The sequence below is a fragment of the Artemia sp. Qi Xiang Cuo genome, chromosome 7 (genome assembly GCF_049724085.1).
Source record: "Artemia sp. Qi Xiang Cuo chromosome 7, ASM4972408v1, whole genome shotgun sequence".
Taxonomy (NCBI): domain Eukaryota; kingdom Metazoa; phylum Arthropoda; class Branchiopoda; order Anostraca; family Artemiidae; genus Artemia; species Artemia sp. Qi Xiang Cuo.
The window spans coordinates 66,220,071-66,234,921 of NC_142800.1; the positions used below are offsets into that span (position 1 = coordinate 66,220,071).

The 14,851-nt window shown below is 35.4% G+C and overlaps 1 protein-coding gene across 3 annotated transcripts in view; it reads left to right on the plus strand.

The window, feature by feature from the left end:
• Nucleotides 1–2,447: 2,447 nt before the first annotated feature.
• The window catches only part of LOC148950616 (uncharacterized), a 107,998-nt gene continuing 95,594 nt past the window's right edge, over nucleotides 2,448–14,851 (plus strand). For 2 of the 3 annotated variants that reach the window (XM_089092514.1, XM_089092517.1), the window contains exon 1: nucleotides 2,448–2,591. The gene's annotated coding sequence lies outside the window, so the exon portion shown is untranslated. Of the gene's footprint in view, nucleotides 2,592–6,115; nucleotides 6,261–14,851 lie in introns of those variants that run through there. The other variant, XM_089092515.1, reaches the window with a different exon arrangement.

The window sequence follows — 14,851 nt, forward strand, 5'->3', positions numbered from 1 at the left end:
TGTTTCTGAATAAATGCATCTAAATCCTTTGGTGACTCGATTTTTGTGGTAGTTTTTTTTTTTTTTTTTTTTTTTTTTTTTTTTTTTTTTTTTTTTTTTTTTTTTTTTTTTTGCGTGAAGCTTTTAAAGAGAAGTAGCGAGTCTTTGTGTTAAATAAAAGTTAGGTGAAATTAAGTATTATAGTAAATATGGTGACCTTATTGTCTCATCCAATAGGTTTTGCCCATAACCCCAGGCATTTTATCAATGACTCATTATGTCACTTTACTCATTTTGTCATTGTATATTATTTACAGAATGATTGTGGGTTATTTCGTTCTCTGATGGGATTGCTGGCCCACTCTTGCTGCTAGGTTCTCTTGGATCATAAAATCCCGAATGACCAGGGCGATAATTTGCTATGGGGCAAGGGGCAACTGCAACCCGGACCCCAGTTTTCTCCCGCCCCCACTGAAACTTAGTGTCTTCAAAAATATTGTCAAAACTAAGATAGGCCTACATATTCAAGCATCCACAGAAACAAATCAGTGGTCTTTAGTATGCCTTCGCCTTCATGGTGCTAAATAGATCATTTTTCATTTTTCGCTGTCATTTTCACTTGATTTGAGAAAATCAGCCCCAACTTTGCCTCCCCCCTCCAGGATTTTGGGAAATAATACCATTGTAAATGACAATTTTCTATCCTGAGAGCTAAATTGGAAACGTTTTAACGTTTAAAGTAAACGTTTTAATGTTTTTTTATTCAGTTAATTTTACCTATTTCTGGTAAAATTCTGGATGACGGGCTTTTCACAATCATGGGAATTAGTTCAATTAGATGAATGAAACTTTTAGGAATGGATCCAAGGCCTAAAATATGCTCTGTGAAGACAGTTCTAGATCCTGTATATACTCCTCCATTTCAAAGGCTTAGAAGGTTGCATATGTCTAACTTTGGGAAAATAATCCTTTTCTTCATTCGAGTCCGATTCTGCGCTTTTTTTTTACTCTAGGCTTTGAAAAGATTATAAATCTTATTACATTTTTTTTTTAATTTAAGAAACTTTTTTGCTAATTTTTTTAACCTCACAAGTTCGGATAAAAGATATGTATAAGAATAAAACATTTGATGGGCCTCATTTGTGCTGTAGATAAGATTTAGTTTATGCCAAAATTATGTCAAAGTCCATTTAAGGTCAGTGCCGTTTGGAGAAGAAAGGGTTGAAGTTGATTATTCAGAGATCTTCTCAGGGCATAATTCGAACTCTGGGTCCGCTCTTGAACGTTTCAGTCACCTAATTTCATTATTTTCTAAGACAATAAAAACCATTTTGGAGGGTTCTACTCCTATTTGCTTCCAATTGGGCAATTTTTCTTTTACATGAACACAATTTTTGTCAGCATAATTGACAGAGAGTAGCACGACCTGGCAGAGTCCATCCCTTATACTTTTTTCTCTCTTTTTGTCCCTCCCGGAAAAGCACCAAATTTACAACATAAGCTCTTGATTCGCACATTTCAATCTCACTTGATTTATTTTGTCATTTCAAATAAGGTAATTTTAGTGCAAGATTAATTTATTGAACTAAGCCCTATAATAATAATATAATTATGCTATTAAATTCCCCATTCAAAACCAATTGAAAATATCCTGTACCAATGACAATTGAGTTACTCCGTCGTCCTAACGTCTGGATATAGCAGCACGGTATGTACAAAAATTTACCGGTTTTGTTGGGTTAGATTATTTTGTGTGCTCATGTCTCCCCCTCGTTTGGTTCATAACGCCAAACAATGTAAATTTAAAATAAAATAATGTCGATTTTAAATAAATAATATCAATTTAAACTAGCGAGCATCATATCTAAAAAAAAGGCTAGGAGAGGAATCGAATGGTACTATTGTTTTGGGTACTTGTCTAAAATATAAAGCCCGCTCGAGAACTTGTATTGCGAATACCCGGTTTTTCTACCCTGTTTATACCAAACAATAACCTTCGGTTCGTTGAGAAACCACATTGTATTTTTTTTTTTAAATTAAGTATTTAATTGACATTTTGGTTAGGGTATGCACTCTATCCCTTCCATAATTCTTTGTGGTAGTTTCCATAATTTTGTTACTGAAGCGTTGTATTTTCATCGTATTTTTTTATTTCATTAGTAGTCACCAAACTGCATTTCTCGAGTGTGTTTTATATACTAAAGTACCCTGTTTTGTTACTATAATAGCATCTATCTAAAAAACGAATTTTGCACTAAAATTATCTCGAATACGATTCAGCGTAAAAACGACGTATTTAGCATATACCTTTCTCGATCAGCATAGCAATACATGCATCATTAACTGAATCTCCTTAAGTATTAGCAAGCTTTCACCAACCGGAACTACACTTGGCTAAGTGGGGCTTTGTGACGTTACTTGAGGAAGCAGAGGTCTTGGCCTGTTGATGTCTACGAGAAAAACCTGCTTGCATAAATATCTTCGCCGTTCTCATCATTACCCGTCAAATTCCTAGTATTTGACGCACTCAATTGGGTTCTTTATTACTGTTAAAATTTGGTTTTGGGTAGATTCTTCCCATGTGAATTTCTAGGATAATACGCCTGCTAAGAGTGAGTATCTTATTTCTTTTCGAAAAGTCGCTATATTTGTTGGGCAAACGAAGAGCTCTTTCTGTTACAGCCTTACTCAAAAGGTAATACAGACCTTTAAGATTTTTAACTCAATTTCAGCTATAATTTTCGGTATCACAGGAACAACAAAGGCATATGGAAAGGAAAAGTTAAGACACCTATATTTTGATAATTTCGTCCAATCTTCAAATTACTCATTCAGCACTCCTTACAAATGTAATAGTCGCTACCGTGACAATTGCGTACATCCCGTGTATATAGCCCTGGATTTTAGAAGTGTGCTGATTTTGTGGGTTAGTCATTACCCTTTGTGCTTGTTCACAAGGCCGTACCCAGGATTTTTTTCGGAGGGGGTTTTACTCAAAGATTTTTTTCGGGGGGGGGGAGGCTACACAAAAAAACATAAAAAAATCCATAAAAAATTTCTTTATATCCATCTTTGTTACGTTTTTACGAGTCAAACAAATATTTCGGGGAGAGGGGGGTTTAAACCCCCTACCTCCTCCCTTTGGGTACGGCCTTGCTTATTCATCATCAAAATTGGGTTTAAAAAACCTAATAAATCTAATTTGAAATAAAACATATATTGGCATATATCCGAAGGCTATAGGCCCGTTTTTTAGCACTGAGATCTTACATCTTTCTGCAAAGATTATCGTTTTTCAACTCATCTTTGTTCTAAGATCTTACAGCTCACTGATGTTAGCAAAATACGTGAAAGACGCCATCTTTCTGCCATATAGAACAATGATGAAAGAACTTCGATGATCTACTCATTAGTTTTTTAAGACCGCTGATCAGACCAGAATTATGAAAGATGTTTGCATAAAAACGGCCAAAGATGTATGATCTTTCTTCAAAGATTTCACTTTTAAGCGTTTTCTGACAAAAGATTTATGATCTTAGCACATTGATGAGTGAAAAAACAGGCCTTATATCTGACCCTATTAGTGTGTGTATGTGTGTGTGTGTGAGGGTCTAATCACCCGTATTAGCTTTGTATCAACTCTGTTTTCGATGTACTGTTTTTGGCTTTCCAAGCACATATTGTCACACATTTATTTAGCTTCCATATGTCTGTATTTTCATTGGAGAGGGGAGCAAGAGGGGTCCACATCCGGGAAGTCCGGGGGAATGAAATATCCTTCAGGAGAAAGGGGTGTTGGAACATTTGTGAAAAATTCAAGCCTAAATATGTTTTGAGATGTCTGAAAAATTATTTCGGGAAATTATTTAGCAATGGATACCGAACACCCAATGGAAAAAAGTAAAGGTGGTGTGTGCCTGCCCTAAGTCTTCAACACCATATTTTTCTTCAAGCGGTAGTAAAGAAAAGTTACTATTTAGCAAAGACGCTACTCGGTTAAATTCAAAATTTTACAGAATACATAATAAATAATACACTCGCATCAAACAAACATAAATCAAACAGTTCGTAATAACGAACTGTAAGTAAGGAGCGACCCGGCTCAATAGTAACCGAAACTCTAAAAACCGGAATTTTGATACCCATAGATACATCAGTAGAATCAGATTTTTATGCTGATTTCAAATATATAAGTTTTATTAAGTTTAGTTTTACCCTCCAAAAGTTACGTGCCTGAGAACATTTGCCTTATGTTCGAAAAAAGGGGGAAACACCCCCAAAAAGTCATAGAACTTTAATGAAAATCACACCAACGGAGTCAGTGTATCAGAAAAACCCTATTGCGGAAGTTTCAAGCTCCTATCTGCTAAAATGTGGAATTTTGTATTTTTTGTCAGAAGAAAGATCACGGATGCGTGTTTATTTGTATTTTATTCCAGGGGTGATCGTATCGATCCAGTGGTCCTAGAATATCGTAAGAGGGCTCATTTGAACGGAAATTAAAAGTTTTAGTGTCCTTTTTAAGTGACCAAAAAAATTAGAGGGCAACTTGGCCCCTCCTACCCTCATTTTTTCCCAAGGTCACCCAATCAAAATTTTGAGATAGCAATTTTGTTCAGCATACTCGAAAATCTAATAAATATGTCTTTGAGGATGACTTAATCCCTCACAGTTCCCGGGGGAAGGGCTGGAAGTTATGAATTTGCCCATTGTTTACATATAGTATTGGTTAATGGGAAGTATAAAGACGTTTCAGGAGGAATTTTTGTCTGATGGGGGGGTGTCGGAGGCGGGGGTTACGGGGGAGGATCCTTCCATGGAGGATGTTTCCTTGGGGGAAGGGACATTTCTATGAAGGGGCACTAGTTTTTCCAGCATTACTTAAAAAACGATCAGAAATTAAATAAAAAAACTAGTTTTTTCAGCTGAAAGTAAGGAGCAACATTAAAACTTAAAACAAACAGAAATTATTACGTATATGAGGGGGCTTTCCCCCTAGTCAATACCTCGCTCTTTTCGCTTAAGTTTTTTTTAGTACTTTCAAAAGAGCTATCTATGCTAATTTACCGGTCTTTGTGATTCAGGGGTTTGTGATTCGAACAAAATTTGAACTTCAGCTTAAAAAGCAAGGTATCGACTAGGGGGCAATCTCCCTAATATATGTAATAAAACATACGAATATAGAAGTTCGTTACGTAAGTTACGTCAAAACAAAATTTCGAGAAAGCCACTTAACAAAAAAACTGAAGTTAATATCAAAATTTCGTTTAGATTATTCAGGTCCGATGAGGGCAAATCAAAACCTGCATTAATTCAAAAACATTCAGAAATTAAATAAAAAAACAAGTTTTTTTAACTCAATGCAAGGAGTAACATCAAACATTAAAACGATAATAAGTTATATCGTGTATGAAAGGGGGTCCCCTCCTCAATACCTCGCTCTTTACGCTAAAGTTTGAATCTGTCACACAACTTTATTTTTTAAACAATAAAAAACTTTAGCGTAAAGAGCAAGGTATGGAGGAGGGGACATCCCCTTTCATATACGGAATAATTTCTGTTCGTTTTAAGTTTTAATGTCACTCCTTACTTTCAGTTAAAAAAAATTTTTTTTTTTATTTAATTAAGTACAGGCTAAGGCTGTCATAACATGAGTTAACAAATATAAACTAAGTATTGTGCTAAGGCTGTCAGCAACGAGTTTCTGCAGACGACAGTTGTAGTGAAGCGTAAACAGGCTTTCGGGTAGGCGATGGCGAATCATGGTTGCAGCGGTATCTGCAACCTAGTACAGAGCGAACTACAGCCCATAGTAACCAACAGTTAAAAAACACGTTTGGAAAAAACTGCCTATTGAAAAAAAATGTCATATGGCACTGACTCTGGTAACTAGTATTTCGGTTCGTCTTAAAAGCAAAAGTTTATTGCGAAAAGAAATTTATGGTGATTTCAAAAAAAAACTGAAACCCCTCGAAAATGACGTCAGATCAAAATGAAAAGTGTACCATTGCAATCAGCATGGTCGAAAACCTTGTTCAGGGAAATTATATTCCCCCTCCTTGATCAACAAGGGAAATCACTTTTTCGCATTCGTAGCACCGATCTGTCTCCCTTTTTTTCTTTTTCTTTTCAGCAGGCCTAGCGGGTTACCAGAACATCACAGAGAGATGCTTAATGGATTCCCCTCAATTACCGCCGTTAGAACTAGTACACAGGCTTCGTCACAGACTGAAGTTTGAAGGTTCAATTCACAACTGTCGATCATTCAAGATTAATTTTTGGTAGATTTTTAGTTGAAAATTTTTTAGTTCTAGTTTTGTTTTCGCAATAATCTTTTACTTTTAAGATTAATAGACGATTTATGAAACTTGCCAAGAGGGATTAGAGGGGGAGTATACGTGAGGGGTTCTTATAAACCTCCAGTTAGGGGCTTTGGACCATAATTATTGCAATGGTACCGTCTTATGCTTCCAAACTCTTCCACTTAAAAAGTGGCACCAAAATTGCCGTTTTTAGTGCTATATGGCACTTGTGGATAGTAAAATTGATAAAAAGCACGTAGATATGAGTATTAGCTTTAAAATGAGCCTTTCCGGGATATGCTTTAAAAAATGAGTGCATCACTTATGCAAAAATAGTGAATTATCTGAAAAAGTAATCATAAGAAGGGACAAACCATGATTGAAAAAAATCCAAGCAGGAATCGAACGCATGATAATCTAATTTGAAGTCTAGTGATGTACTAACAGAACCACGCCTCTAATAATCTAATTTAATATATTGGGGTTCATAGGAATTTAATTGCGTAGCTTAGTAAGGGGGCCTGGACGAGGAACATGCGGAAGGTGTTCTTGCAAACCTCCAGTTAAGGATTTTGAACTATAATTATTACAATTATACCGTTTTATACTTCCAAGATTTCTTACTTAAGAAGTAGCACCAAAAGTGTTGTTGTCAGTGCTTTATCTCACTTATGAATGGTGGAATCGATAAAAAGCACGTAGATGTGAGTAAACGTTTTCAAATTAGCTATTAAACATGACTCTAAAAAGTTCTGCTAACCCACTAGCCCCAGCTTTTCCACTTGAGACATGGCACCAAAAGTACCACTGTTAATGCCATTTGAAACTTGCAGATGATGGAATTTATAGGTAGAACGTAGATATGAGCAATATTTTTTTATAGTAGCCATCAAAAATCTATCTACGGTGTTCTGGTAGCCCGCTAGCCCCACCCCTTGAGGAATGGCATAATAATTGCCTTTGTTCGTGCCATACTGCACTTGCAGATGGTGGAATTTACATAAACCAGGTACATGTGAGAAACAGATTTTGAATGGGCTCTTAAGCATTTCTCTACGATGTTCTAGTAGCCCGCTAGGCCTGGAAAAAAGATGAAGAAAAAGAGACCGTTTTAACATTTTTTAACATTTATTTACTATTGGCTGTGGTTCGCTCTTTACTAGGTTGCAGCTAATGCTTCAACCTTGACAAAGAGTTCATTGCAAATTGTCCCAAGAAACTAGCTAACATTGACATCTGTGAAATCTAATAGATGGTAGAATTCGTAAAAACCAAGTAAATATAAGCAATAGCTTTTAATTGAGCCATTAAACATGTATCTACTATGAGGTGGTAGCCTGCTAACGTTGCAGTAGCTTACTGGTGAGCAGACGATTTATGAAACTTACTGGGGGGGGGGCTATGAGGTGGAGTGTACAGGAGGGGCTCTTGTAAACCTCCTGTCAAGGGTTCTGGAACGTAACTATTACAACAGTACTTGTTTTGTACATCAGAGCTTTTCCACTTAAGAAGTGGCACTGAAAGTGTTGTTTTCAGTGCTATATCGCACTTACGAAGGGTAGAATTAATAAAAATTTAGTGATCTACTAAGAATGTCGTTGCAAAACATGAACTGGATGACCTTTATTCCCTTTTAAATCAAAATCCTTGACAGAATACCTTCCCGGGACATGCTTTAAAAAATGAGTGCATCACATTTACAAAAAAAGTGATATTATCTGAAAATGATCATATAGAAGGGGACGAAACCGTAATTGAAAAAAAAAAAACATACTTTCGAATGTCAAAAATACGCTTCATTTTCTGTAATACAAAAAAAATTGTAATTTACAAAAAAAAGTGATATTATCTGAAAATGACCACATAGAAAGGGACAAAACCGTGATTGAAAAAAACCTGCTCCCCTAGATCGGTCATAATCAGAAATTATATTAAAAAATAAGTCTTCAACTGAAACTAAAGAGTGACATTAAAATTAAAACGAACAGAAATTGTTCCGTATAAATAAAAAAAGATCATGGCGGCATTGTTCCTACATCAAAGCATGGTTGTAGCGGTAGCTGCAACCTAATAAAAAGCGAACAGCAGCCCATAGTAACCCAAAAGTTAAAATACGTGTTTAGAAAAAAACTGCATAGTGAAAGACACTGATTCAAGAATTTATGGTCATTTCTAAAAAAAAACCTGAAACCCCTCAAACATGGCGTAAGATCAAAATGAAAAATATACGATTGGAATCAACATAGTCAAAAGCCTTATTAAGGGAAATTACAGTCTCTAACATTGAGAAACAAGAAAAATCACTTTTTTTGTATGGGTAGCACTGGTCTTTCTCCCGCCTTTTTTCTGTTGTTTTTTTCTTCCAGGGCTAGCGGTTTACCAGAACATCATAGAGACCTGCTTAATAGCTCATTCAAAAGCTGTTTCTCACATTCTGAGTGCTTTTCATAACTTTTACCACCTGCAAGTGCAATATGGCACAAAAATGGCACATTCTGTGCCATTTCTCAAGAGGTGGGGCTAGAGGGCCACAAAAACATCGTAGACAGATGTTTAATAGCTCACATAAAAGCTATTGCTCATATCTACGTTTTATTTACAAATCCCACCACCTGTAACTACCAAATGGCACTAAAAATGGCACTATTGATGTTTTGTCTCAAGTGGAAAAGCTAGGGGCTAGTGGGCTGCCAGAACTTCTTAGAGAGATGTTTAATTACTGCTTCAAAAGCTATTGCTCATATCTACGTGCTTTTAATCATTTTTTCCATCGTAAGTGCCAAATAACATAAACAACGGCACCTTTTGTGCCATTTCTTAAGTTGAACAGCTTTGAAGTATAAAACGGTACCACTGTAATAATTATGGTCCAAACCGTTAACTAGAGATTTACAAAGAACTCTTCCCGTAAACTCCCCTTCCCAGCCCCCTTAGCAAGTTTCATTAGTCCGTTGAGAGAATTCAATACGAACTCTTTAACACGGTCAGAGCCAAAAGTAAAAAAACATGCTTAGGAAAAAGCTGCCTAGTGGGAACAAATTACCATCTGACATTGATTGCGGAATTGCGTCTTAAAAGTAAAATTTTATTGCGAAAAGAAATTTATGGTGATTTTGAAAAAAGCCTGAAACCCCTTGAAAATGGCGTCAGACCAAAATGAAAAGGGCACGATTGGAATCAGCATGGTCAAAAAGCTTGAAAAGGAAAATTAAAGTCCCCCTCCTTGAGCAACGAGGAAAATCACTTTTTTTCCATTGACCTGTCTCCAATCACTCACTTTTCAATCACTCTTTTTGATGTAGCACTGGTCTGTATCCTTTTTTTTTAGTCCTAGTGGGTTACCAGAACATCATAGAGAGATACTTAATGGCTCATTTAAAAGCTATTCATCATATCTATTTGCTTTTTATAAATTCCGGTATCTGCAAGTGCCATATGACACTAAATTGGCACTTTTTGTGCCATTTCTCAAGGGTTGACACTAGCGGGCTAGCAGAACATCATAGACTGATATTTAATAGCTAATATCCTTCATGTCTACATTCTTCCTATAAATTCCACCATCTGCAAGTGTCAAATGGCACTTTTGGTGGCATGTTTAAAGGGCTAAAGCTGGAGCCCGTGGGCTACAATAACTTTTTAGAGAGGTGTTTAATGGCTCATTTTAAAGTTGTTACTCATATCTACGAGCTTTCATCAATTCTACCATCCGTAAGTGCTATATATCACTAAAACCAGCACTTTTGGTGCCACTTCTTAAGTGGAAAAACTTGGAAGCATAAAACGGTACCATCGTAATAATTATGTTCCAAAACTCTTCACTGGAGGTTTACAAGAAGCCCTCCCGTTTACACCCCCCTCCCATCCCCAGTAATAAGTTTCATAAATCGTTTGCTCACCAGGAAGCGACTGCAACATTAGCAGGCTACCACACCATGGTAGAGAGATGTTTAATTGCTCATTAAAAAGCTATTGCTTACATCTAAGGTTTTTACAAATTCTACCATTTATTAGATTTCAAGGTTAGTAAGTTCCTTGGCAGAATTTGCAATGAAATTTTTGTCTCTAACACGGTCAGCTGACATGAGGCTTGAAAATGATTTTTAAGAGATCGAATGCTCTTAAGAGAAAGAAATTCACCGAATAACAAATAGTTGGATTATGAAGTTCTCGATGACTATTCCTTGACGTACCACCCTCCCCTTCCTCCTGTTGGCAAAAGTTCAACTTCATAAAAAATAGTTTAATTCTCTCGCTCTTTACCATAGAAACTTTAATTAACTCAGTGCTTTAGTTACATAGCATTTTTTAATACCCAGTGCTAGAATTCTCTAAGAAGTTTTACCTTGATGGATTATTTTAATTAATGCATGAGACCAAGAAGCGACAAGCAAACATTGTGAAAGTGGTTCTTGTAAACATAAATTGACGGGGTTTCTGGGTATTACAGAAAATGAAGCGTATTTTTGACACTTGAAAGTATGCTTTTTTTTCAATCACGGTTTTGTCCCCTTCTTTGTGGTCATTTTCAGATAATATCACTTTTTTTTGTAAATGTGATGCACTCATTTTTTAAAGCATGGCCCGGGAAGGTATTCTGTCAAGGATTTTGATTTAAAAGGGAATAGAGGTCATCCAGTTCATGTTTTGCAACGACATTCTTAGTAGATCACTAAATTCACACCCCAAAGTATGGCATAATTATTTTAAAATCCTTCTGCGTGTGTGTGTGTGTGTGGGGGGGGGGGTAAAATCTGGAGCTAATTTTCCCAAATCAAGTGAAAATGACAGAGAAAACTAAAAAAAAGCCATATAGCAATAAAAAAGGTAAAGATGTACTAAAGAAAGCTAACCTGTTTCAGTGGATGCTTAATTTTCACCTGGGGGATAGCTGTGGTCTGGGAGAGGCAGTTGCTCCCTCTGTCCCATAGGAAATTACGCTCCTGACCCCAACCCCTTGCCGCTTAGTGGTTGGAGAAGTGTAGGGATGTGGCTGTGGAACCACTTAAACTTGTATATTAAAGGAAGGATTACTTGTAGTTATACTTACTTATTCAAATTATTTACTTGACAATTCTGCTGTAATTTTCTCTCCATGCGCAAGATTGTTCATCCAAAGAGGAAGAAAAACAAATGAAAACATTTCTGTAGGAGAATTCTGGTAATTCTTCCCTAAATTTTTGAAATGAAAACAAACTTAGTTTATAATACCATTTATTGTATCTACACAAAAATGATCTTTTTTGAAATTTCGACTCATTTGTAAATAATGAATGGCTTTTCTACTTAGGGGCAGGTCAAATAACTCCCTAAGCCTAAAGGCACATTTCTGTTGAGCTAGCAAAATTTCCAACAAGCATGTCGATATGTAAGCTTGTCTGCTTAGTTAACCTTTTGTGTCGAAGCTACTCGCCTCGAGCTACTTTGTTATGCGCTACTAGATTAAATTTTTTAAAACAAACAATTAAAGGTCTATTCTTCTTAAAAAAAAAAAAAAAGAGACTACACTATTTTTCCCTAGATTGGACTTGATTAGAAACTATATAAAAAAAAGTTTTGGACTGAAACTAAAGTGCAACATTAAAAATTAAAACCAACAGAAACTATTCTGTAAAATAAAAAAGAATCATGGCAGTGTTGTTTCTAAACTAAATTATAATCAAAAACGAGCAGAGATTAATTTAAAAAAAAAAAAAAGGTTTTCTGAGGGAAGTAAAGAGTGAAGTTGAAACTTAAAACGGGCAAAAATTACTACTTCACAGCCTATCTACCAGATATAAATAAAACTAGTACAAATAAACCAACTACTTATGTTTCCCTATGTTTCTAGGATTACAGAAATCAGCGCTTTATAGAAACTGTAAGTAAGAGGCGACAGGACTCAATAGTAACCGAAACTCTAAAAAAAAAAGTAATTTTGATATCAATACATATATCAAAAGAATTGGCTTGTTATGCTGGTTCCAAATATATAAAATTCATTAACTTAAGTGTTGCCCATCAAAATCTACGCGCCTGAGAAAATTTGCCTGATTTTCAAAAAAGCGGGGAAACACCCATTAAAATTCAAGGGATCTTAATGAAAATCACATCATCATATTCAGCGTATAAGAGAACCCTACTATTGGAATTTCAAGCTCCCGTCTGCAAAATTGTGGAATTTGCATTTTTTGCCAGAGGAATCACGGATGCGTGTTTATTTGTTTGTTTTTTCCCCCAAGGGATGATCGCATCGAACCAATAGTCCTAGAATATTGGGAAAGGGTTCATTCAAACGGAAATTAAAAGTTCTAGTGCCCTTTTTAATTGACCAGAAAATTAAACGGAGACTAGACCCCTCCCACCCTCTTTTTTCCTCAAAGTTGTTCAATCAAAATTGAGATAGCCATTTTGTTCAGCATAGCTAAAAGGTCCAATAACTATGCCTTTGGAAATTACATGACCCCCCAGAGCCCTTAGGAAAGGTCTTTAAGTTATGAAATTTACCAATTAATGACCTACAGTATTTGTTATTCGGATGTTTGCTTGCATTTTTTGGGTGGAGGGGGAGGGATGAATTCTCTGATGGGAGGGGGGAATTTTCCATGGGGAAGGAAATTTACGGGGATGGGGCTAAACTTTACAGAGGGAATTTTTGAACGGGGGGTATTTGCCAGAATTCCTATACGAATTTCTTTTTACTAGTCTCACTTTCTCTTTACCGACTCAATTTTGCATGTGGAGATGTTAAGGTGAATTGTCTGGGGGAAAATTTTTACCGGGTTGGAGTTGTCCGAAGCATTTTTCCGTAGGAGGGGAGATTTTTCATGGGGGAAATTTGCCATTGTGGGGTAAATTCTCCAGAGCGAATTTTCTGTGGGAGTAATTTTCTACTAGGGGAGTAGGAGAACCATACTAATTTCGGGGCGAACAAGATCATACGCCTTTTTCTAGGCCAATCACAGAGCTAGAATACTAGGCTAAGTGACATCAGACCAGATTTCTGTGAATTAACCTTGAATTGACGTAATGTGTTTGTCGAAACTACGTATTATCTGTTATGTCACAATTCCACCTTGGGACATTGTTTATAGTGTTCGTGCTTCAACCTAAAATAGCAGTACTTTTGAAACCTTTAAGGAACAAACACCAGATAAAATGGAGAATTTCTATGATATTGTTACACACATTTATATCGTAAGTTTTATTTATAAATAATTAATTGTGATATTTGGGTACTATTGCATTATATTAGAGACACATGAAAAAAAGACAAGTTTAGTTAAAGAAATAAAGAAAGGATGAAAAATACTTTAGAAACAAACTGGAGCTCCTAAAAGATATTATATTCAAAAGCTCTTATTGATACCTACTAAATTAGCTTTAGGTTTCCTCTGTCTAGTAAGGTATTGCGTATTTAATATATGCTATGCTTTACCCCACCCCTAATGTGCAAATATGACCCAATTTTTTTTCTAAACTAGTATATTTTCATCATATTCTGTATTACTTCATTAGCATTAATCAGACTATACTTCTCGCGTGTGTTCCAGCTAACCGATAAGTATCGATCCTTTCCTCAAAAAGTGGTGTGTATCTGCATGATTTTCAACTCTGATAATTTTTTTTTTCATTTGAACTATGATTTTAACCCTCTGTGACATATAATTAAGGAATAATGTGTTCACATTGCAATAATGCAGAATGACAATATCTTAATGAAAAAAATGTCTTTTTTATGTATTTAATTTGCCATACAATAACATAATAAATAAACGAGCCTAACAGTGTATAAGAATTATAAACTTTTTAGCTAGTTGCAATGATAAAACTCCCCTCAAAAGTTGAAAAATATTAACAGCTTTTAGTTAGAGTTTTAATTCATTAGCATTAATCAGACTTCACTTCTCGCATGTGCTCCAGCTAACCTGTAAGTACTGATCCTTTCTTCAAAAAGTGATGTTTAGCTGCAGGATTTTCAATTCTGATATTTTTTTTTCATTTAAATTATGATTTTTTCCCTCTGCGACATATGCTTAAGGATTAATGTGTTCACATTACAATAATGCAGAATGACAGTATCTTAATGAAAAATATCTATCACTTTTTATGTATTTAATTTGCCATACATTATTATAATAAATAAACGATCCTAACGGTGTATAAGAGTTATCAACTTTTTAGCTAGTTTCAATGATAAAACTCCCCCAAAAGTTGAAAACTATTAACAGCTTTTAGTTGGTGTTTTACTTCATTAGCATTAACCAAACTTTACTTCTCGCATATGTTCCAGCTAACCTATAAGTACTAATCCATTCTTCAAAAAGTGATAAGTAGCTGCATGATTTTCAACTCTGATAAATTTTCTTTTTTTAACAATGATTTTTTCCCTCTGCGACATATACTTAAGGAGTAATGTGTTCGCATTGCAATAATACAGAATGACAGTATCTTAATGAAAAACATCTATTATTGTTTATGTATTTAATTATCCATGCAATAATTATAATAAATAAACGATCCTTACGGTGTACAAGAATTAACAACTTTTAGCTAGTTTCAATGATACCCCCCCCCAAAAAAAAAGTTGA